This window comes from Zea mays, chromosome 4 (assembly GCF_902167145.1).
Source record: "Zea mays cultivar B73 chromosome 4, Zm-B73-REFERENCE-NAM-5.0, whole genome shotgun sequence".
NCBI classification, from domain to species: domain Eukaryota; kingdom Viridiplantae; phylum Streptophyta; class Magnoliopsida; order Poales; family Poaceae; genus Zea; species Zea mays.
The window spans coordinates 39,579,925-39,602,269 of record NC_050099.1 but is presented as its reverse complement, the minus strand read 5'-3'; positions in this window follow the sequence as shown (position 1 = coordinate 39,602,269).

Genomic DNA, 22,345 nt, shown 5'->3' with positions numbered 1-22,345 from the left:
TCAGCTATTAACGGCCATCACTGATGGCGTCAGTTTCTGGCTGGCTGTAACAATAGCTCTGATGGCGACTGTTACTGTCCTTTGGCCTCCCTATGTGTATAACTGTATATATATGGAGGAGGTGAGGCTGCTTCTGGTTACAACAGAACACGTACAAACATTCTCAGACACGTTGCGTACAACCCATCCCTGTCCCACCTTATGCGAGCACAGAGAGTGTGGGATAGCAGGCCTCTGAAATCGCCATCCGCAGAGCTACACTTGCACGGGTGTGCGGACGATCAGGTTTTTGGGGAGCGTACTCGTGATTGCTCGCTTCGTCCACTCGACCAGCACTGATCAAGTTCCTCGTCGCCGGTGTCGTTCGAGGGATTGCACTGCGTACATCTGCCTGCGTCGACTATGTACGACTACATCGAACATACACATGAGATGTCTCGTATGAATGGAGCCACTGATGCCTTGAGCATCGGTCCCTCCGCAGGGTACAATCTATTCTTTGTATTTATGTATATTTTACTGTTGTTTACTGCTAATGTGAGTAGTGATACACATATGCACATACATGTCATCACATACATCACCGTGGTTTTCTGGATTAAATTAAAACTGAAAATGCATATTTCTGTAACAATCCAAAAACCTGATATTAGGCATTTTTCTGTTAGCGGTTTTGCTGCTGCGTTAAAACCAAATGAACCTTTTGATGGGACATTTTATAAGAGGTGGCATAGTAAGATGATACTGTGGTTGGCTGCAATGAACTGCTATCATGCCGCATAGGGGAAACCTGAATAGTTCACTTATGAGGAGGAGAGAATGTTCGACATTGTCGATAACCTGTTTCGAGGCGCCATGATTGGCGCTTTTGCCAACAAGTATGTTGATTCTTATCTAACGTGCACATCTGCAAAAGAGATATGGGATGCATTAGATGAGAAGTTCGGTGTTTCTGATGCTGGTAGCGAGTTGTATATCATGGAGCAGCTGTTTGATTACAAGATGGTTGAGAACCGTCCTATAGTCGAATAGGCTCATGAAATACAGGCGCTGGCTAAGGAACTCGAACAGTTCCCATGTGTCTTGCCAAAAAAGTTTGTGGCTGGCGGTATTATCGCTAAGCTGCCACCTTCTTGGATGGATTTTGCTACCACTCTAAAACATAAGAGGCAAGATTTTAGCGTGGATGGGTTTATTGGGTCTCTTGATGTTGAGGAGAGGGCGAGAGCAAAAGACACTCGAGGAAAAGGAGTTGAGACTCCTACTGCCAATGTGGTACAAAAGAAGAACTCCAATGCATCACATAATAATAAAAGGAAGAACAAGCAACAGAATGTCACGAAGCCCAAATAGACAACCTCGTTTAAAAGGAAGAACAAAGGAGCTGGTTGCTTTGTTTGCGGGATTACTGATCACTGGGCAAGCGCGTGTCCAGACCGCAAATTTAATCAAGAGAAAAAACCAGCTCAAGAGAAGAAAACAGTAAACGTGGTTGTTAGCGAGACCGCAGAAGGAACATCAAGGTATGTGAAAGTCGCCTAGAGGGGGGGGGGGTGAATAGGCAAATCTGAAATTTATAAAGTTTAAGCACAACTACAAGCTGGGGTTAGCGTTAGAAATATATTCGAGTTCGAAAGAGAGGGGGGAAACAAATCACAAGCAAATAAGAGCAGATGACACGGTGATTTGTTTTACCGAGGTTCGCTTCTTGCAAACCTACTCCCCGTTGAGGTGGTCACAAAGACCGGGTCTCTTTCAACCTTCTCCCTCTTTCAAATGGTCACCTAGACCGAGTGAGCTTTTCTCTTCAATCAAACGGGACACTTAGTCCACTACAAGGACCACCACAACTTGCTGTCTCTTGCTTTGATTACAATTGAGTTGAGAACAAGAAAGGAGGAAGAAGAAAAGCGATCCAAGCGCAAGAGCTCAAAAGAACACGACAAAAACTCTCTCTTCTAGTCACTAATGCTTTGAGTGGAGTTTGGGACTTGGAGACATTTTGATTCACTCTATTTGTGTCTTGTATTGAATGCACTAGCTCTTGTATTGAATGTGTTGGCTGAAAACTTGGATGCCTTGAAGTGTTGGTGGTTGGGGGTATTTATAGCCCCAACCACCAAAGTGGTCGTTGGGGAAGGCTGCTGTCGAAGGGCGCACCGGACAGTCCGGTGCGCCAGCCACGTCACCCAACCGTTAGGGTTCGACCATTGGAGCTCTGACAAGTGGGGCCACCGAACAGTCCGGTGGTGCACCAGACAGTCACTGTTCACTGTCCGGTGCGCCATCTGTGCCTGCTCAGACTTCTGCGTGCGCAGTCCGCGCACTGTAGCTCACTGTTCACCTTTTGCAGACGACCGTTGGCGTTGTAGCCATTACTCCACTTGGCACACCGGACAGTCCGGTGCTACACCGGACAGTCCAGTGAATTATAGCGGTGAGGCAATCCCAGAAACCCGAAGCTAGCAAGTTGGGAGTCGATCTCCCTGGTGCACCGGACACTGTCCGGTGGCACACGGGACAGTCTAGTGCGCCAGACCAGGGCTGCCTTCAGTTGTCTTTTGCTCTTTTTATTTGAACCCTTTCTTGGACTTTTTATTGGTTTGTGTTGAACCTTTGGCACCTGTAGAACTTATAATCTAGAGCAAACTAATTAGTCCAATTTATTTGTGTTGGGCAATTCAACCACCAAAATCATTTAGGAAAAGATTTGACCCTATTTCCCTTTCAATCTCCCCCTTTTTGGTGATTGATGCCAACACAAACTAAAGCAAATATATAAGTGCAGAATTGAACTAGTTTGCATAAGGTAAGTGCAAAGGTTACTTGGAATTAAACCAATTTATACATTCATAGGATATGCATGGATTGCTTTATTTCTTTTAACATTTTGGACCACGCTTGCACCACTAGTTTTGTTTTTGCAAATTCTTGGAAAACTCTTTTCAAAATCCTTTTGCAAATAGTCAAAGGTATATGAATGAGATTTCGAGAAGCATTTTCAAGATTTGAAATTTTCTCCCCCTGTTTCAAATGCTTTCCCTTGACTTAACAAAACTCCCCCTCAATGAAATTCTCCTCTTAGTGTTCAAGAGGGTTTTACCAATTGAGATAGAATTTTCAAAGATACCAATTGAAAAACATTTAAAGAACTTAAACTTGTTTCAAATTTTATTGAAATTAGCGTGGTGGTGCGGTCCTTTTGCTTTGGGCTAATACTTTCTCCCCCTTTGCAATGAATCGCCAAAAACGGATACTTGTGAGTGAAATATAAGCCCTTTCATTACTTTCTATCCCTTTGGCAAACAATATATGAGTGAAGATTATACCAAATTGGAGAGCGGTGCGGAGTGACGGCGAAGGATAGATAATTTGATGGAGTGGAGTGGAAGCCTTGTCTTCGCCGAAGAACTCCATTTCCCTTTCAATCTATGACTTAACATGAAATACACTTGAAAACCACATTAGTCATAGCACATGAAAGAGATATGATCAAAGGTATATAAATGAGCTATGTGTGCAAAATATCAATCAAAATTCCTAGAATCAAGAATGTTTAGCTCATGCCTAAGTTTGGTAAAAGTTTTCTCATCTAATGGCTTGGTAAAGATATCGGCTAATTGTTCTTTGGTGCTAACATACGCAATCTCGATATCCCCCTTTGTTGGTGATCCCTCAAAAAGTGATACCGAATGGCTATGTGCTTAGTGCGGCTATGCTCAACGGGATTATCCGTCATGCGGATTGCACTCTCATTATCACATAGGAGAGGAACTTTGGTTAATTTGTAACCATAGTCCCATCCAAAGCAATTGCGCGCAACAATGGCCTGCGGCAATGTACTCAGCTTCGGCGGTAGAAAGAGCTACATAATTTTGTTTCTTTGAAGCCCAAGACACCAGAGATCTTCCCAAGAATTGGCAAGACCCTGATGTGCTCTTTCTATCAATTTTACACCCTGCCCAATCAGCATCTGAATAACCTATTAAATCAAAAGTGGATCCCTTGGGGTACCAAATACCAAACTTAGGTGTATGAACTAAATATCTCAAGATTCGTTTCACGGCCTGAGAGCACCTAGAGGGGGGGGGTGAATAGGTGATCCTGTAATACTTCAAAATCTTAAGCCACAAAACTTGATTAATTATTAGCACAGTAATTTGCCAAGTGGCTAGAGAAGGATCTCAACACAACACAATAACCAAGAGATATCAATCACAGAGATGGCACAGTGGTTATCCTGTGGTTCGGCCAAGACCAACGCTTGCCTACTCCACGTTGTGGCGTCCCAACGGACGAGGGTTGCAATCAACCCCTCTCAAGCGGTCCAAAGACCAACTTGAATACCACGGTGTTGCTTTGCTTTTCTTAATCCCACTTGCGAGGAATCTCCACAGCTTGGAGCCTCTCGCCCTTTCAAAAGATGTTCACAAAGAATCACGGAGCAAGGGAGGGATCAACAACTCACACACGACACAAAGATCACAGCGAATACGCACACACAAAACCAAGACTTGAGCTCAAGTGACTAGCACACTAGAACGGAGCTCAAATCACTAGAATGTCGAACAAGTGCGCAAGAATGTAGTGTGAGTGATCAACAATGCTCAAGGGATGCTTGGTGTTCTCCTCCATGCGCCTAGGGGTCCCTTTTATAGCCCCAAGGTAGCTAGGAGCCGTTGAGCACAAATCTGGAAAGCCATTCTTGCCTTCTGTCATCGGGTGCACCGAACAGTCCGGTGCACACCGGACACTGTCCGGTGCCCGATTTCCTTCCTAAAATGGCGCGGCCGACCGTTGCAGATCTGGGAGCCGTTGGCGCACCGGACATGTCCGGTGCACACCGGACAGTCCGGTGCCCCCTCCCGACCGTTGGCCCGGCCACGTGTCGCGCGCAGATTCCGCGGCCGACCGTTGGCCCGGCCGACCGTTGGCTCACCGGACAGTCCGGTGAATTTTAGCCGTACGCCGTCGGCGAATTCCCGAGAGCGGCCACTTCACGCCGAGTCAGCCTGGCGCACCGGACACTGTCCGGTGCACCACCGGACAGTCCGGTGTGCTAGACTGAGCTGAGTCTTGGCTGTACACAGCCAAGCCTTTTTCACCTCTTTTCTTTTCTTCTTCTTTCTGTTTCTAACACTTAGACAAGTATATTAGTACACAAAACCAATGTACTAAGGCTTAGAAACATACCTTTACTCTTGATTTGCACTTTGTCCATCCATGAGCATAAATTCACATTTAAGCACTTATGTTGGCACTCAATCACCAAAATACTTAGAAATGGCCCAAGGGCACATTTCCCTTTCAATCTCCCCCTTTTTGGTGATTTATGCCAACACAACATAAAGCAACTAGAACAAGTGCAATATCACTTCAAATAAAACTCAAATTTATTTTGATTCAATTTTGGCATATATGGATCATCCTTTGCCACCACTTGGTTTGTTTTTGCAAATCAAACTCAAATCTCTATCTCTAAGTCAAACACACATGTTGAAGCATAAATAGAGTCATTCCAAAAGAGATTGGTCAAAGATTTCAAAAACTCCGCCTATTTCCCATAATCAACACTTCTCCCCACAAGAGGCCAACTTTTGACAAAAGAGACAATGCAAGAGTTTTGACAAAACAAAAAGCTCTATTTTACTATTTTCAAAATTTCTCAAGTGGTAGCTGATCCATTTATTGCTTTGGCCTTTATTTTCTCCCCCTTTGGCATCAAGCACCAAAACGGGATCAATCTTGGCCCGATAACCCCATTGCCTCACCAAAATCTTCAATTAAGAGCAAATGGCAATAAGAGTTCATGAGATGAACTTGGAATAAGTTACCCTCTCATCGGAGTGCAGTGGAAGTCTTTCATGGTCCAAGTCCACCTTTTCCCTTTCAATCCTCCTTCGAGACTAAATCATCAAACTCAAGCACATGGTTAGTCTCAAAGGGTCAAGTTGTAACACATCTCCCCCTAAACATGTGCATCACTTTGCAACGGACTTGTGAGGTCCAGGGAGTGTTTGTACAACTTGAGCACCACAATAAGCAACAAAATGCAGAAGGAACATGATCAAAGGCATAAACACAAGTATGCTATAAATCAATCCAAGTTCCGCGAATCTAAGACATTTAGCTCACTACGCAACCTGCAAAAGGTCTTCTCATCTAGAGGCTTGGTAAAGATATCGGCTAGCTGGTTCTCGGTGCTAACATGAAACACTTCAATATCTCCCTTTTGCTGGTGGTCTCTCAAAAAGTGATGCCGGATGTCTATGTGCTTTGTGCGGCTGTGCTCAACAGGATTTTCCGCCATGCGGATAGCACTCTCATTATCACATAGGAGTGGGACTTTGCTCAGATTGTAGCCAAAGTCCCAGAGGGTTTGCCTCATCCAAAGCAGTTGCACGCAACACTGTCCTGCGGCAACGTACTTGGCCTCAGCGGTGGATAGGGCAACGGAGGTTTGTTTCTTAGAGTTCCATGACACCAGGGACCTTCCTAAGAATTGGCATGTCCCCGATGTACTCTTCCTATCGACCTTACATCCAGCATAGTCGGAGTCTGAGTATCCAACCAAGTCAAAGGTAGACCCCTTTGGATACCAGAGCCCGAAGCAAGGCGTAGCAACCAAATATCTAAGAATTCGCTTCACCGCCACTAAGTGACACTCCTTAGGATCGGATTGAAATCTAGCACACATGCATACGCTAAGCATGATATCCGGTCTACTAGCACATAAATAAAGTAAAGACCCTATCATTGACCGGTATGCTTTTTGATCAACGGACTTACCTCCTTTGTTGAGATCGGTGTGTCCGTCGGTTCCCATCGGAGTCTTTGCGGGCTTGGCGTCCTTCATCCCAAACCACTTTAGCAGATCTTGCGTGTACTTCGTTTGGGAGATGAAAGTGCCGTCCTTGAGTTGCTTCACTTGGAACCCAAGGAAGTAGTTCAACTCGCCCATCATCGACATCTCGAATTTCTGCGTCATTACCCTGCTAAACTCTTCACAAGACTTTTGGTTAGTAGAACCAAATATTATGTCATCGACATAAATTTGGCACACAAAAAGATCACCGTCACAAGTCTTAGTGAAAAGAGTTGGATCGGCTTTCCCAACCTTGAAAGCATTAGCAATTAAAAAGTCTCTAAGGCATTCATACCATGCTCTTGGGGCTTGCTTAAGTCCATAGAGCGCCTTAGAGAGCTTACACACGTGGTCGGGGTACCGTTCATCCTCGAAGCCAGGGGGTTGCTCCACGTACACCTCCTCCTTGATTGGCCCGTTGAGGAAAGCGCTCTTCACATCCATTTGGAACAACCTGAAAGAATGGTGAGCGGCATATGCTAGCAAGATACGAATTGATTCTAGCCTAGCCACAGGAGCAAACGTCTCCTCAAAGTCCAAACCTGCGACTTGGGCATAACCTTTTGCCACAAGTCGAGCCTTGTTCCTCGTCACCACCCCGTGCTCATCCTGTTTGTTGCGGAACACCCACTTGGTTCCCACAACATTTTGCTTGGGACGAGGCACCAGTGTCCAAACTTCATTGCGCTTGAAGTTGTTGAGTTCCTCCTGCATGGCCAATACCCAATCCGGATCTAGCAAGGCCTCCTCTACCCTGAAAGGCTCAAAAGAAGAGACAAAGGAGTAATGCTCACAAAAATTAACTAATCGAGATCGAGTAGTTACTCCCTTGCTAATGTCACCCAAAATTTGGTCGACGGGATGATCCCTTTGAATCACCGCTCGAACTTGGGTTGAAGGTGCCGGTTGCGCTTCTTCCTCCATCACGTGATCATCTTGTGCTCCCCCTTGATCACACGCCTCCTTTTGATGAACCTGTTCATCGTCTTGAGGTGGAGGATGCACCGTTGTTGAGGAAGAAGGTTGATCTCGTTCATCTTGTTCCTGTGGCCGCACTTCTCCAATCGCCATGGTTCGTATAGCGACCGTCGAAACATCTTCTTCATCTACATCATCACAATCAACAACTTGCTCTCTTGGAGAGCCATTAGTCTCATCAAATACAACATCGCTAGAGACTTCAACCAAACCCGATGATTTGTTGAAGACTCTATACGCCTTTGTATTTGAGTCATAACCTAACAAAAACCCTTCTACAGCTTTGGGAGCAAATTTAGAATTTCTACCCTTCTTCACTAGAATGTAGCACCTGCTCCCAAATACACGAAAGTAAGATACATTGGGTTTGTTACCGGTTAGTAGCTCATACGAAGTCTTCTTGAGGAGACGATGAAGGTAGACCCGGTTGATGGCGTGGCAAGCCGTGTTCACGGCTTCCGACCAAAAACGCTCGGGGGTCTTGAATTCTCCAAGCATCGTCCTTGCCATATCGATTAACGTCCTGTTCTTCCTCTCTACCACACCATTTTGCTGTGGTGTGTAGGGAGCGGAGAACTCGTGCTTGATCCCTTCCTCCTCAAGGAACTCCTCCACTTGAAGGTTCTTGAACTCGGACCCGTTGTCGCTCCTTATCTTCTTCACCTTGAGCTCAAACTCATTTTGAGCTCTCCTTAGGAAGCGCTTGAGGGTCCCTTGGGTTTCAGACTTATCTTGCAAAAAGAACACCCAAGTGAAGTGGGAAAAGTCATCAACAATAACTAGACCATACTTACTTCCTCTTATGCTCAGATAGGCGACGGGTCCGAAGAGGTCCATATGTAGCAGCTCCAGGGGTCTTGATGTTGTCATCACATTTTTGGTGTGATGAGAGCCTCCCACTTGTTTCCCTGCTTGACAAGCTGCACAAGGTCTATCTTTTTCGAAATGAACATTGGTTAGACCTATCACATGTTCTCCCTTTAGAAGCTTGTGGAGGTTCTTCATCCCCACATGTGCTAAGCGGCGATGCCACAGCCAGCCCATGCAAGTCTTAGCCATTAAGCATGCATCTAGACCGGCCTCTTCTTTTGCAAAATCAACTAGGTAAAGCTTGCCGTCTAGTACACCCTTAAAAGCTAGTGAACCATCACATCTTCTAAAGACAGACACATCTATATTTGTAAACAAACAGTTATATCCCATATTGCATAATTGACTAACAGATAGCAAATTATATCCAAGAGACTCTACTAAAAACACATTAGAGATAGAGTGCTCATTTGAGATTGCAATTTTACCTAACCCTTTTACCTTGCCTTGATTCCCATCACCGAATATTATTGAATCTTGGGAATCTTTGTTTTTGACGTAGGAGGTGAACATCTTCTTCTCCCCCGTCATATGGTTTGTGCATCCGCTGTCAATAATCCAGCTTGAACCCCCGGATGCATAAACCTGCAAGGCAAATTTAGGCTTGGGTCTTAGGTACCCAACTCATGTTGGGTCCTGCAAGGTTAGCACAAATATCCTTAGGGACCCAAATGCAAGTTTTGTCTCCCTTGCATCTTGCCCCTAATTTTCTAGCAACTATCTTTCTATCCTTTCTACAAATAGCAAAAGAAGTATTTAAAGCATGATATATTGTAGAGGGTTCATTTACTTTCCTAGGAACATTAACAACATTTCTCCTAGGCAAATTATGAACAACATTTCTCCTACCAATATTTCTATCATGCATATAAGAAGGACTAGAAGCAAACATGGCATGAGAATCAAAGGCATTATATGCATTACAACTTCTATAAGCATTTCTAGATTGTCTCCTATCATGGTACATAAAAGCATGGTTCTTTTGCACACTACTAGCCATAGGGGCCTTTCCTTTCTCCTTGGCGGAGATGGGGGCCTTATGGCTTGTCAAGTTCTTGGCTTCCCTCTTGTAGCCAAGTCCATCCTTAATTGAGGGGTGTCTACCGATCGTGTAGGCATCCCTTGCAAATTTTAGCTTGTCAAATTCATTCTTGCTAGTCTTAAGTTGGGCATTAAGACTAGCTAATTCCTCATTTAATTTAGAAATTGAAACTAAATGATCACTACAAGCATCAATGTCAAAATCTTTACACCTATTACAAGTTTCAACAATTTCTACACAAGAATTAGATTTACTAGCTACTTCTAGTTTAGCATTTAAATCATCATTAAAACTTTTTAACTTAGCAATAGTTTCATGACAAGAAGATAATTCACTAGAGAGCATTTCATTCCTCTTAATTTCTAGAGCAAGAGATTTCTGAGCTTCTACAAATTTATCATGTTCTTCATACAACAAATCCTCTTGCTTTTCTAACAGTATATTCCTATCATTCAAGGCATCAATCAATTCATTAATTTTGTCTACCTTAGTTCTATCTAATCCCTTGAATAAGCATGAGTAATCTATCTCATCATCATCACTAGACTCATCCTCACTTGAAGAAGCATAAGTACTAGTATTAGGAGTGCTTACTTTCTTCTCCCTTGCCATGAGGCAAGTGTGACGCTCGTTGGGGAAGAGGGATGACTTGTTGAAGGCAGTGGCGGCGAGTCCCTCATTATCAGAGTCGGACGAGGAGCAGTCCGAATCCCACTCCTTGCCAAGATGAGCCTCGCCCTTTGCCTTCTTATAGTTCTTCTTTTTCTCCCTCTTGTTCCCTTGATCCTGATCACTATCATTGTCGGGACAGTTAGCAATAAAATGACCAAGCTTACCGCATTTGAAGCATGAGCGCTTCCCCTTGGCTTTGGTCTTGCTTGGTTGTCCCTTGCGACCTTTAAGCACCGTCTTGAATCTTTTGATGATGAGAGCCATCTCTTCATCATTAAGTCCGGCCGCCTCAATCTGTGCCACCTTGCTTGGTAGCGCCTCCTTGCTTCGTGTTGCCTTGAGAGCAAGGGGTTGCGGCTCGTTGACCGGACCATTCAAGGCGTCGTCCACGTACCTCGCCTCCTTGATCATCATTCGCCCGCTAACAAATTTCCCAAGAACTTCTTCGGGCGACATCTTGGTGTACCTGGGATTTTCACGAATATTGTTCACCAAATGAGGATCAAGAACGGAAATGACCTTAGCATTAGGCGGACGACGTCGTGGTCCATCCATCGCGTGCTCCCGTAGCTCCTTATTTTGTTGATAAGGGTCTTGAGCCGGTTGTATGTTTGTGTCGGCTCCTCGCCCCTTATCATCGCGGACCGTCCAAGCTCGCCTTCCACCAACTCCATTTTGGTGAGCAAGGTGACGTCGTTTCCCTCATGAGAGATCTTGAGGGTGTCCCAGATCTGCTTAGCATTGTCCAAGCCGCTCACCTTGTGATACTCGTCCCTGCACAAAGAGGCTAGCAACACAGTAGTAGCTTGTGCATTTTTATGAATCTGTTCATTAATAAACACAGGGCTATCCGAGCTATCAAATTTCATTCCACTTTCCACAATCTCCCAAATGCTTGGATGGAGAGAAAACAGGTGAGTACGCATATTGTGGCTCCAAAATTCGTAGTCCTCTCCATCAAAGTGAGGGGGCTTGCCAAGTGGAATGGGGAGCAATTGAGCATTTGAACTGTGCGGGATGCGTGAATAATCGAAAGAAAAGTTTGAGTTAACCGTCTTTCGTCTATCGTGGTCATCGTCGTTCTTTTGGGAGGAGGAAGATTCGTCGCTATCGTAGTAGACAATTTCCTTGATGCGCCTTGTCTTCTTCTTCCTCCCGTCTTTTCTTTTGTGGCCCGAGCCTGAGTCGGTGAGCTTGTCATCATTGGGCTCGTTGACGAAGGTCTCCTTCTCCTTGTCGTTGATCACCATCCCCTTGCCCTTAGGATCCATCTCTTCGGGCGGTTAGTCCCTTTCTTGAAGAGAACGGCTCCGATACCAATTGAGAGCACCTAGAGGGGGGGTGAATAGGTGATCCTGTAATACCTCAAAATCTTAAGCCACAAAACTTGATTAATTGTTAGCACAGTAATTTGCCAAGTGGCTAGAGAAGGATCTCAACACAACACAATAACCAAGAGATATCAATCACAGAGATGGCACGGTGGTTATCCCGTGGTTCGGCCAAGACCAACGCTTGCCTACTCCACGTTGTGGCGTCCCAACGGACGAGGGTTGCAATCAACCCCTCTCAAGCGGTCCAAAGACCAACTTGAATACCACGGTGTTGCTTTGCTTTTCTTAATCCCACTTGCGAGGAATCTCCACAGCTTGGAGCCTCTCGCCCTTTCAAAAGATGTTCACAAAGAATCACGGAGCAAGGGAGGGATCAGCAACTCACACACGACACAAAGATCACAGCGAATACGCACACACAAAACCAAGACTTGAGCTCAAGTGACTAGCACACTAGAACGGAGCTCAAATCACTAGAATGTCGAACAAGTGCGCAAGAATGTAGTGTGAGTGATCAACAATGCTCAAGGGATGCTTGGTGTTCTCCTCCATGCGCCTAGGGGTCCCTTTTATAGCCCCAAGGTAGCTAGGAGCCGTTGAGCACAAATCTGGAAAGCCATTCTTGCCTTCTGTCATCGGGTGCACCGGACAGTCCGGTGCACACCGGACACTGTCCGGTGCCCGATTTCCTTCCTAAAATGGCGCGGCCGACCGTTGCAGATCTGGGAGCCGTTGGCGCACCGGACATGTCCGGTGCACACCGGACAGTCCGGTGCCCCCTCCCGACTGTTGGCCCGGCCACGTGTCGCGCGCAGATTCCGCGGCCGACCGTTGGCTCACCGGACAGTCCGGTGCACACCGGACAGTCCGGTGAATTTTAGCCGTACGCCGTCGGTGAATTCCCGAGAGCGGCCACTTCACGCCGAGTCAGCCTGGCACACCGGACACTGTCCGGTGCACCATCAGACAGTCCGGTGTGCTAGACTGAGCTGAGTCTTGGTTGTACACAGCCAAGCCTTTTTCACCTCTTTTCTTTTCTTCTTCTTTCTGTTTCTAACACTTAGACAAGTATATTAGTACACAAAACCAATGTACTAAGGCTTAGAAACATACCTTTACTCTTGATTTGCACTTTGTCCATCCATGAGCATAAATTCACATTTAAGCACTTGTGTTGGCACTCAATCACCAAAATACTTAGAAATGGCCCAAGGGCACATTTCCCTTTCACGGCCCTAAGGTGAACTTCCTTAGGATCGACTTTAAAACTTGCACACATGCATACGGAAAGCATAATATTCGGTCGAGATGCACATAAATAGAGTAAAGATCCTATCATCGACCGGTATACCTTTTGATCTACGGATTTACCTCCCGTGTCGAGGTCGAGATGCCCATTGGTTCCCAAGGGTGTCTTGATGGGCTTGGCATCCTTCATCCCAAACTTGATGAGTATATCTTGAATGTACTTCGTTTGGCTAATGAAGGTGCCCTCTTGGAGTTGCTTGACTTGAAATCCTAAGAAATACTTCAACTCTATCATCATAGACATCTCGAATTTTTGAACCATTATCCTACTAAACTCTTCACAAGTGGATTTGTTAGTAGACCCAAATATGATATCATCAACATAAATTTGGCATACAAACAAATCATTTGCAATAGTTTTAGTAAAGAGAGTAGGATCGGCTTTTCCGACTTTGAAGCCATTAGCGATAAGAAAATCTCTTAGGCATTCATACCATGCTCTTGGGGCTTGCTTGAGCCCATTAAGCGCCTTAGAGAGTTTATAGACGTGGTTAGGGTACTCACTATCTTCAAAGCCGGGAGGTTGCTCAACATAGACCTCCTCCTTGATTGGTCCATTGAGGAAGGCACTTTTCACGTCCATTTGATAGAGCTTGAAGCCATGGTAAGTAGCATAGGCAAGTAATATACGAATTGACTCAAGCCTAGCTACGGGTGCATAAGTTTCACCGAAATCCAAACCTTCGACTTGTGAATATCCCTTGGCCACAAGTCGGGCTTTATTCCTTGTCACTACACCATGCTCATCTTGCTTGTTGCGGAAGACCCACTTGGTTCCTACAATGTTTTGATTAGGACGTGGAACTAAATGCCATACCTCATTCCTCGTGAAATTGTTGAGTTCCTCTTGCATAGCCAACACCCAATCCGAATCCCTTAATGCATCTTCCACCCTGTATGGCTCAATAGAAGACACAAAGGAGTAATGTTCACAAAAATGAGCAACACGAGATCGAGTGGTTACTGAAAGTCGCCTAGAGGGGGGGGGGTGAATAGGGCGAAACTGAAATTCTCAAAAATAATCACAACTACAAGCCGGGTTAGCGTTAGAAATATAATAGAGTCCGTGAGAGAGGGTGCAAAACAAATCGCAAGCGAAATGAAGTGAGACACACAGATTTGTTTTACTGAGGTTCGGTTCTCTCAAACCTACTCCCCGTTGAGGAGGCCACAAAGGCCGGGTCTCTTTCAACCCTTCCCTCTCTCAAACGGTCCCTCGGACCGAGTGAGCTGCTCTTTCTCAAATCACTTGGGAATCAAAACTTCCCGCAAGGACCACCACACGATTGGTGTCTCTTGCCTCAATTACAAGTGAGTGTTTGATCACAAGAAAGAATGCCAAAGAAAAAGAAGCGATCCAAGCGCAAGAGCTCAAATGAACACTACAAATCACTCTCTCTAGTCACTAGGGCTTTGTGTGGAGTTGGGAGAGGATTTGATCTCTTTTCGGTGTGCTTTGTAATGAATGCTAGCTCTTGTATAGTGGTTGGAAGCTGGAAAACTTGGATACAATGAATGGTGGGTGGTTGGGGGTATTTATAGCCCCAACCACCAAACTAGCCGTTTGGTGAGGCTGTCTGTTCGATGGCGCACCGGACAGTCCGGTGCGCACCAGACATGTCTGGTGCGACAGCCACGTCACCAAAAGTCGTTGGGGTCGACCGTTGGAGCTCTGTCTTCTGGGCCCGCCTGGATGTCCGGTGGCGCACCGGACATGCACTGTAGATTGTCCGGTGCACCAGCATGGGCGTGCTTGACCTCTGCGCGCGCAGCGCGCGCATTTAATGCGTCGCAGGTAGCCGTTGGCGCCGAAATAGCCGTTGCCCCGCTGTTACACCGGACAGTCCGGTGTACACCAGACAGTCCGGTGAATTATAGCAGAGCAGCTTCAATAAATTCCCGAGGCTGGCGAGTTCCGGAGGCCGCTCTTCCTTGGAGCACCGGACATGTCCGGTGTACACCGGACAGTCCGGTGAATTATAGCGGAGTCGCCTCTGGAATTTCCCGAAGGTGACGAGTTTGAAGTTTGCGTCCTCTGGTGCACCGGACATGTCCGGTGGCACACCGGACAGTCCGGTGCGCCAGACCAGAGGTGCCTTCAGTTGTTCCTTGCTCCTTTGTTTGAACCCAATACTTGGTCTTTTTATTGGCTAAGTGTGAACCTTTGGCACCTGTATAACTTATGCACTAGAGCAAACTAGTTAGTCCAAATATTTGTGTTGGGCAATACAACCACCAAAATTAATTAGGGACTAGGTGTAAGCCTAATTCCCTTTCAATCTCCCCCTTTTTGGTGATTGATGCCAACACAAACCAAAGCAAATATAAAAGTGCATAATTGAACTAGTTTGCAAAATGTACGTGCAAAGGTTGCTTGGAATTGAGCCAATAAATGTTACTTACTAGATATGTATGGATTGTTTCTTTATTTTTAACATTTTGGACCACGCTTGCACCACATGTTTTGTTTTTGCAAATTCTTTTTGTAAATCCTTTTCAAAGTCTTTTTGCAACATAGTCAAAGGTAGATGAATAAGATTTTTGCAAAGCATTTTCAAGTTTAAAAATTTTTCTCCCCTTGTTTCAAATGCTTTTCCTTTGACTAAACAAAACTCCCCCTAAATGAGATCCTCCTCTTAGTGTTCAAGAGGGTTTTGATATATCATTTTTGAAATACTACTTCCTCCCCCTTTAGAACATAATAGGATACTAATTTGAAATTGACCAATTGAAAATCTCCAAATTTTTAAAGTTAGGTGGTGGTGCGGTCCTTTTGCTTTGAGCTCATATTTTCTCCCCCTTTGGCATGAATCGCCAAAAACAGAATCATTAGAGCCCAACGAAGTATTTTCTCCTCCTTTGGTCATAAAATAAATGAGTGAAGATTATACCAAAGTTGGAGAGTGATGCGGAGCGACGGCGAAGGATGAGTAGTAGAGTGGAGTGGAAGCCTTTGTCTTCGCCGAAGACTCCAATTCCCTTTCAATATACCTATGACTTGGTTTGAAATACACTTGAAAACACATTAGTCATAGCATATAAAAGAGACATGATCAAAGGTATACTTGTGTGCTATGTGTGCAAATTAGCAAAAGAAATTCCTAGAATCAAGAATATTAAGCTCATGCCTAAGTCTGGTAAAAGATTGTTCATCAAGTGGCTTGGTAAAAATATCGGCTAATTGATCTTTAGTGTTGATGTATGAAATCTCGATATCCCCCTTTTGTTGGTGATCCCGAAGAAAATGATACCGAATGGCTATGTGTTTAGTGCGGCTATGCTCAACGGGATTATCCGCCATGCGGATTGCACTCTCATTATCACATAGAAGAGGAACTTTGGTTAGTTTGTAACCGTAGTCCCGCAGGGTTTGCCTCATCCAAAGCAATTGCGCGCAACAATGGCCTGCGGCAATATACTCGGCTTCGGCGGTAGAAAGAGCGACCGAATTTTGCTTCTTTGAAGCCCAAGACACCAAGGATCTTCCCAAGAACTGGCAAGTCCCCGATGTGCTCTTTCTATTAATCTTGCACCCCGCCCAATCGGCATCCGAATAACCAATCAAATCAAATGTGGATCCCCGAGAGTACCAAAGCCCAAACTTAGGTGTATAAGCCAAATATCTCAAGATTCGTTTTACGGCCGTAAGGTGTGATTCCTTAGGGTCGGCTTGGAATCTTGCACACATGCATACGAAAAGCATAATGTCCGGTCGAGATGCACATAAGTAAAGCAATGAACCAATCATCGACCGGTATACCTTTTGATCCACGGACTTACCTCCCGTGTCGAGGTCGAGATGCCCATTAGTTCCCATGGGTGTCTTGATGGGCTTGGAATCCTTCATTCCAAACTTGGTTAGAATGTCTTGTGTATACTTTGTTTGACAAATGAAGGTGCCCTCTTGGAGTTGCTTGACTTGGAATCCTAGAAAATACTTCAACTCCCCCATCATAGACATCTCGAATTTTTGTGTCATGATCCTACTAAATTCTTCACAAGTAGATTCGTTAGTAGACCCAAATATGATATCATCAACATAAATTTGGCATACAAACAAATCATTGTCAAGAGTCTTAGTGAATAAAGTAGGATCGACCTTGCCGACTTTGAAGCCATTAGCAATAAGGAAATCTCTAAGGCATTCATACCATGCTCTTGGGGCTTGCTTTAGCCCATAAAGCGCCTTAGAGAGCCTATAGACATGGTTAGGGTACTCACTATCTTCAAAGCCGGGAGGTTGCTCAACATAGACCTCCTCCTTGATTGGTCCGTTGAGGAAGGCACTCTTTACGTCCATTTGGTAAAGCTTGAAGCCATGGTAAGTAGCATAGGCCAATAATATACGAATTGACTCAAGCCTAGCTACGGGTGCATAGGTTTCACCGAAATCCAAACGTTCGACTTGTGAATACCCTTTGGCCACGAGTCGAGCTTTGTTCCTTGTCACCACACCATGCTCATCTTGCTTGTTGCGGAAGACCCACTTGGTTCCTACAACATTTTGGGCAGGACGTGGAACTAAATGCCATACCTCATTCCTCGTGAAGTTGTTGAGCTCCTCTTGCATCGCCATCACCCAATCCGAATCTTGAAGTGCTTCCTCTACCCTGTGTGGCTCAATAGAGGAAACAAAAGAGTAATGCTCACAAAAATGTGCAACACGAGATCGAGTAGTTACCCCCTTATGAATGTCGCCGAGGATGGTGTCGACAGGGTGATCTCGTTGTATTGCTTGGTGGACTCTTGGGTGTGGCGGCCTTGGTCTTTCATCCTCCTTGTCTTCATCAATTGCATCTCCCCCTGGATTATTGCCGTCATCTTGAGGAGGCTCATCTCTTTGATCTTCTCCTTCATCAACTTGAGCCTCATCCTCATTTTGGGTTGGTGGAGATGCTTGCGTGGAGGAGGATGGTTGATCTTGTGCATGTGGAGGCTCTTTGGATTCCTTAGGACACACATCCCCAATGGACATGTTCCTTAGCGCGATGCACGGAGCCTGTTCTTCACCTATCTCATCAAGATCAACTTGCTCTACTTGAGAGCCGTTAGTCTCATCAAACACAACGTCACAAGAAACTTCAACAAGTCCTGAGGACTTGTTAAAGACTCTATATGCCCTTGTGTTTGAGTCATATCCTAGTAAAAAGCCTTCTACAGTTTTAGGAGCAAATTTAGATTTTCTACCTCTCTTAACAAGAATAAAACATTTGCTACCAAAAACTCTAAAATATGAAATATTTGGCTTTTTACCGGTTAGGAGTTCATAGGATGTCTTCTTGAGGATTTGATGTAGATATAACCGATTGATGGCGTAGCAGGCGGTGTTGACCGCCTCGGCCCAAAACCGATCCGGTGTCTTGTACTCATCAAGCATGGTTCTTGCCATGTCCAATAGAGTTCGATTCTTCCTCTCCACTACACCATTTTGTTGTGGTGTGTAGGGAGAAGAGAATTCATGCTTGATGCCCTCTTCCTCAAGAAAGCCTTCAATTTGCGAGTTCTTGAACTTCGTCCCGTTGTCGCTTCTAATTTTCTTGATCCTTAAGCCGAACTCATTTTGAGCCCGTCTCAAGAATCCCTTTAAGGTCTCTTGGGTATGAGACTTTTCCTGCAAAAAGAACACCCAAGTGAAGCGAGAATAATCATCCACAATAACTAGACAGTACTTACTCCCGCCGATGCTGATGTAAGCTATCGGACCGAATAGGTCCATGTGTAGGAGCTCCAGTGGCCTGTCACTAGTCATGATGTTCTTGTGTGGATGATGAGTGCCAACTTGCTTCCCGGCTTGGCATGCGCTACAAATCCTGTCTTTCTCAAAATGAACATTTGTTAGTCCCAAAATGTGCTCTCCCTTTAGAAGCTTATGAAGATTCTTCATCCCAACGTGGGCTAGTCGGCGATGCCAGAGCCAACCCATGTTAGTCTTAGCAATTAAGCATGTGTCGAGTTCAGCTCTATCAAAATCTACCAAGTATAGCTGACCCTCTAACACACCCTTAAATGCCATTGAATCATCACTTCTTCTAAAGACAGTGACACCTACATCAGTAAAGAGACAGTTGTAGCCCATTTGACATAATTGAGATACGGAAAGCAAATTGTAATCTAAAGAATCTACAAGAAAAACATTGGAAATAGTATGGTCAGGTGATATAGCAATTTTACCCAATCCTTTGACCAAACCTTGATTTCCATCCCCGAATGTGATAGCTCGTTGGGGATCTTGGTTTTTCTCATATGAGGAGAACATCTTTTTCTCCCCTGTCATGTGGTTTGTGCACCCGCTGTCGAGTATCCAACTTGAGCCCCCGGATGCATAAACCTACAAAACAATTTTAGTTCTTGACTTTAGGTACCCAAACGGTTTTGGGTCCTTTGGCATTAGAAGCAAGAACTTTGGGTACCCAAACACAAGTCTTGGAGCCCTTGTGTTTGCCCCCAACAAACTTGGCAACTACCTTGCCGGATTTGTTAGTAAGCACATAAGATGCATCAAAAGTCTTAAATGAAATGCTATGTTCATTTGATGCACTAGGAGTTTTCTTTCTAGGCAACTTAGCACGAGTTGGTTGCCTAGAGCTAGATGTCTCACCCTTATACATAAAAGCATGATTAGAGCCAGAGTGAGACTTCCTAGAATGAGTTCTCCTAATTTTGCTCTCGGGATAACCGGCAGGGTACCAAATGTAACCCTCGTTATCCTGAAGCATGGGAGCCTTGCCCTTAACAAAGTTAGACAAGTTCTTAGGAGGGGCATTAAGTTTGACATTGTCTCCCCTTTGGAAGCCAATGCCATCCTTGATGCCAGGGCGTCTCCCATTATAGAGCATACTTCTAGCAAATTTAAATTTTTCATTTTCTAAGTTATGCTCGGCAATTTTTGCATCTAATAATGCTATATGATCATTTTGTTGTTTAATTAAAGCCATGTGATCATGAATAGCATTGATATCAACATCTCTACATCTAGTACAAATAGAAGTGTGCTCAACGGTAGATGTAGAGGGTTTGCAAGATTTTAGTTCTACAACCTTAGCATGCAACAAATCATTCTTAGTTCTAAGGTCGGAAATAGTAGTATTGCAAACATCAAAATCTTTAGCTTTAGCAATCAAAATTTCATTTTCTTCCCTAAGGCTAGCAAGAGAATCATTTAATTCCTTAATCTTAGCAAGCAAATCATCATTATCATTTCTAAGATTGGGAATTGAGACATCACATACATGAGAATTAACCTTAGCAATTAATCTAGCATTTTCATTTCTAAGGTTGTCAATAGTCTCATGGCAAGTGCTTAGCTCACTAGACAATTTTTCACATTTTTCAACTTGTAGAGCATAAGCATTTTTAACTTTAACATGCTTTTTATTTTCCTTGATTAGGAAGTCCTCTTGGGAGTCCAAGAGATCATCCTTCTCATGGATGGCACTAATTAATTCATTTAATTTTTCTTTTTGTTGCATGTTTAGGTCGGCAAAAAGGGTACGCAAATTATTTTCCTCATCACTAGCATTATCATCACTAGAGGATTCATATTTAGTGGAGGATTTAGATTTAACCTTCTTCCTTTTGCCGTCCTTTGCCATGAGGCACTTGTGGCCGACGTTTGGGAAGAGGAGTCCCTTGGTGACGACGATGTTGGCGGCGTCCTCGTCGGAGGAGGACTCGGTGGAGCTCTCGTCGGAGTCCCACTCCCGGCAAACATGGGCATCGCCGCCCTTCTTCTTGTAGTACTTCTTCTTTTCTCTCCTCTTTCCCTTCTTGTCGTCGCCCCTGTCACTAGATATAGGACATTTTGCAATAAAATGACCGGGCTTACCACATTTGTAGCACACTTTCTTGGAGCGGGGTTTGTAGTCCTTCCCCCTCCGTTGCTTGAGGATTTGGCGAAAGCTTTTAATGATTAAAGCCATCTCCTCATTGTCGAGCTTGGAGGCGTCAATTGGCTGTCTACTTGGTGTAGACTCCTCCTTCTTTTCCTCCGTTGCCTTAAAAGCCACCGGTTGTGCTTCGGACGTGGAGGGTTCGTCAAGCTCGTTGATTTTCTTTGATCCTTTAATCATGCATTCAAAGCTCACAAAATTCCCGATCACTTCCTCGGGGGTCATTAGTGGGTATCTAGGATTACCACGAATTAATTGAACTTGAGTGGGGTTAAGGAAAATGAGAGATCTTAGAATAACCTTAACCACCTCGTGGTCGTCCCACTTTTTGCTCCCGAGGTTGCGCACTTGGTTCACCAAGGTTTTGAGCCGGTTGTACATATCTTGTGGCTCTTCCCCTTGGCAAAGACGGAAGCGACCGAGCTCCCCCTCGATCGTTTCCCGCTTGGTGATCTTGGTGAGTTCATCACCCTCGTGCGCAGTCTTGAGTAGGTCCCAAATCTCCTTTGCATTCTTCAACCCTTGCACCTTGTTGTATTCCTCCTTGCTTAGAGAGGCGAGGAGTATGGTTGTAGCTTGGGAGTTGAAGTGCTCGATTTGGGCCACTTCGTCCGTATCATAATCCTCATCCCCTATGGATGGTACCTGTGCTCCAAACTCAACAACATTCCATATACTTTTGTGGAGTGAGGTTAGATGAAATTTCATTAAATCACTCCACCTAGCATAATCCTCGCCATCAAAGGTTGGCGGTTTGCCTAATGGAACGGAAAGTAATGGAGTATGTCTAGATGTACGGGGATAGTGTAAGGGGATCTTACTAAACTTCTTGCGCTCTTGGCGCTTAGAAGTTACGGACGGCCATCGGAGTCGGAGGTCGATGTTGATGAAGTGTCGGTCTCGTAGTAGACCACTTTCCTCATCCTCTTGTGCTTGTCGCCTTTCCGATGCGACTTGTGAGAAGAAGATTTTTCCTTCTTCTCTTTGTGGTGAGAAGAGGAAGATCTTTTCTCCTTCCGTTTGGAGGAGTCCTTCTTCTTCTCCTTCCTCTTGGTGCGGGACTCTTCCGATGAAGTGCTCCCTTGGCTCGTAGTGGGCTTGTCGCCGGTCTCCATCTCCCTCTTGGTGTGATCTCCCGACATCACTTCGAGCGGTTAGGCTCTAATGAAGAACCTGGCTTTGATACCAATTGAAAGTCGCCTAGAGGGGGGGGGGTGAATAGGGCGAAACTGAAATTCTCAAAAATAATCACAACTACAAGCCGGGTTAGCGTTAGAAATATAATAGAGTCCGCGAGAGAGGGTGCAAAACAAATCGCAAGCGAAATGAAGTGAGACACACAGATTTGTTTTACCGAGGTTCGGTTCTCTCAAACCTACTCTCCGTT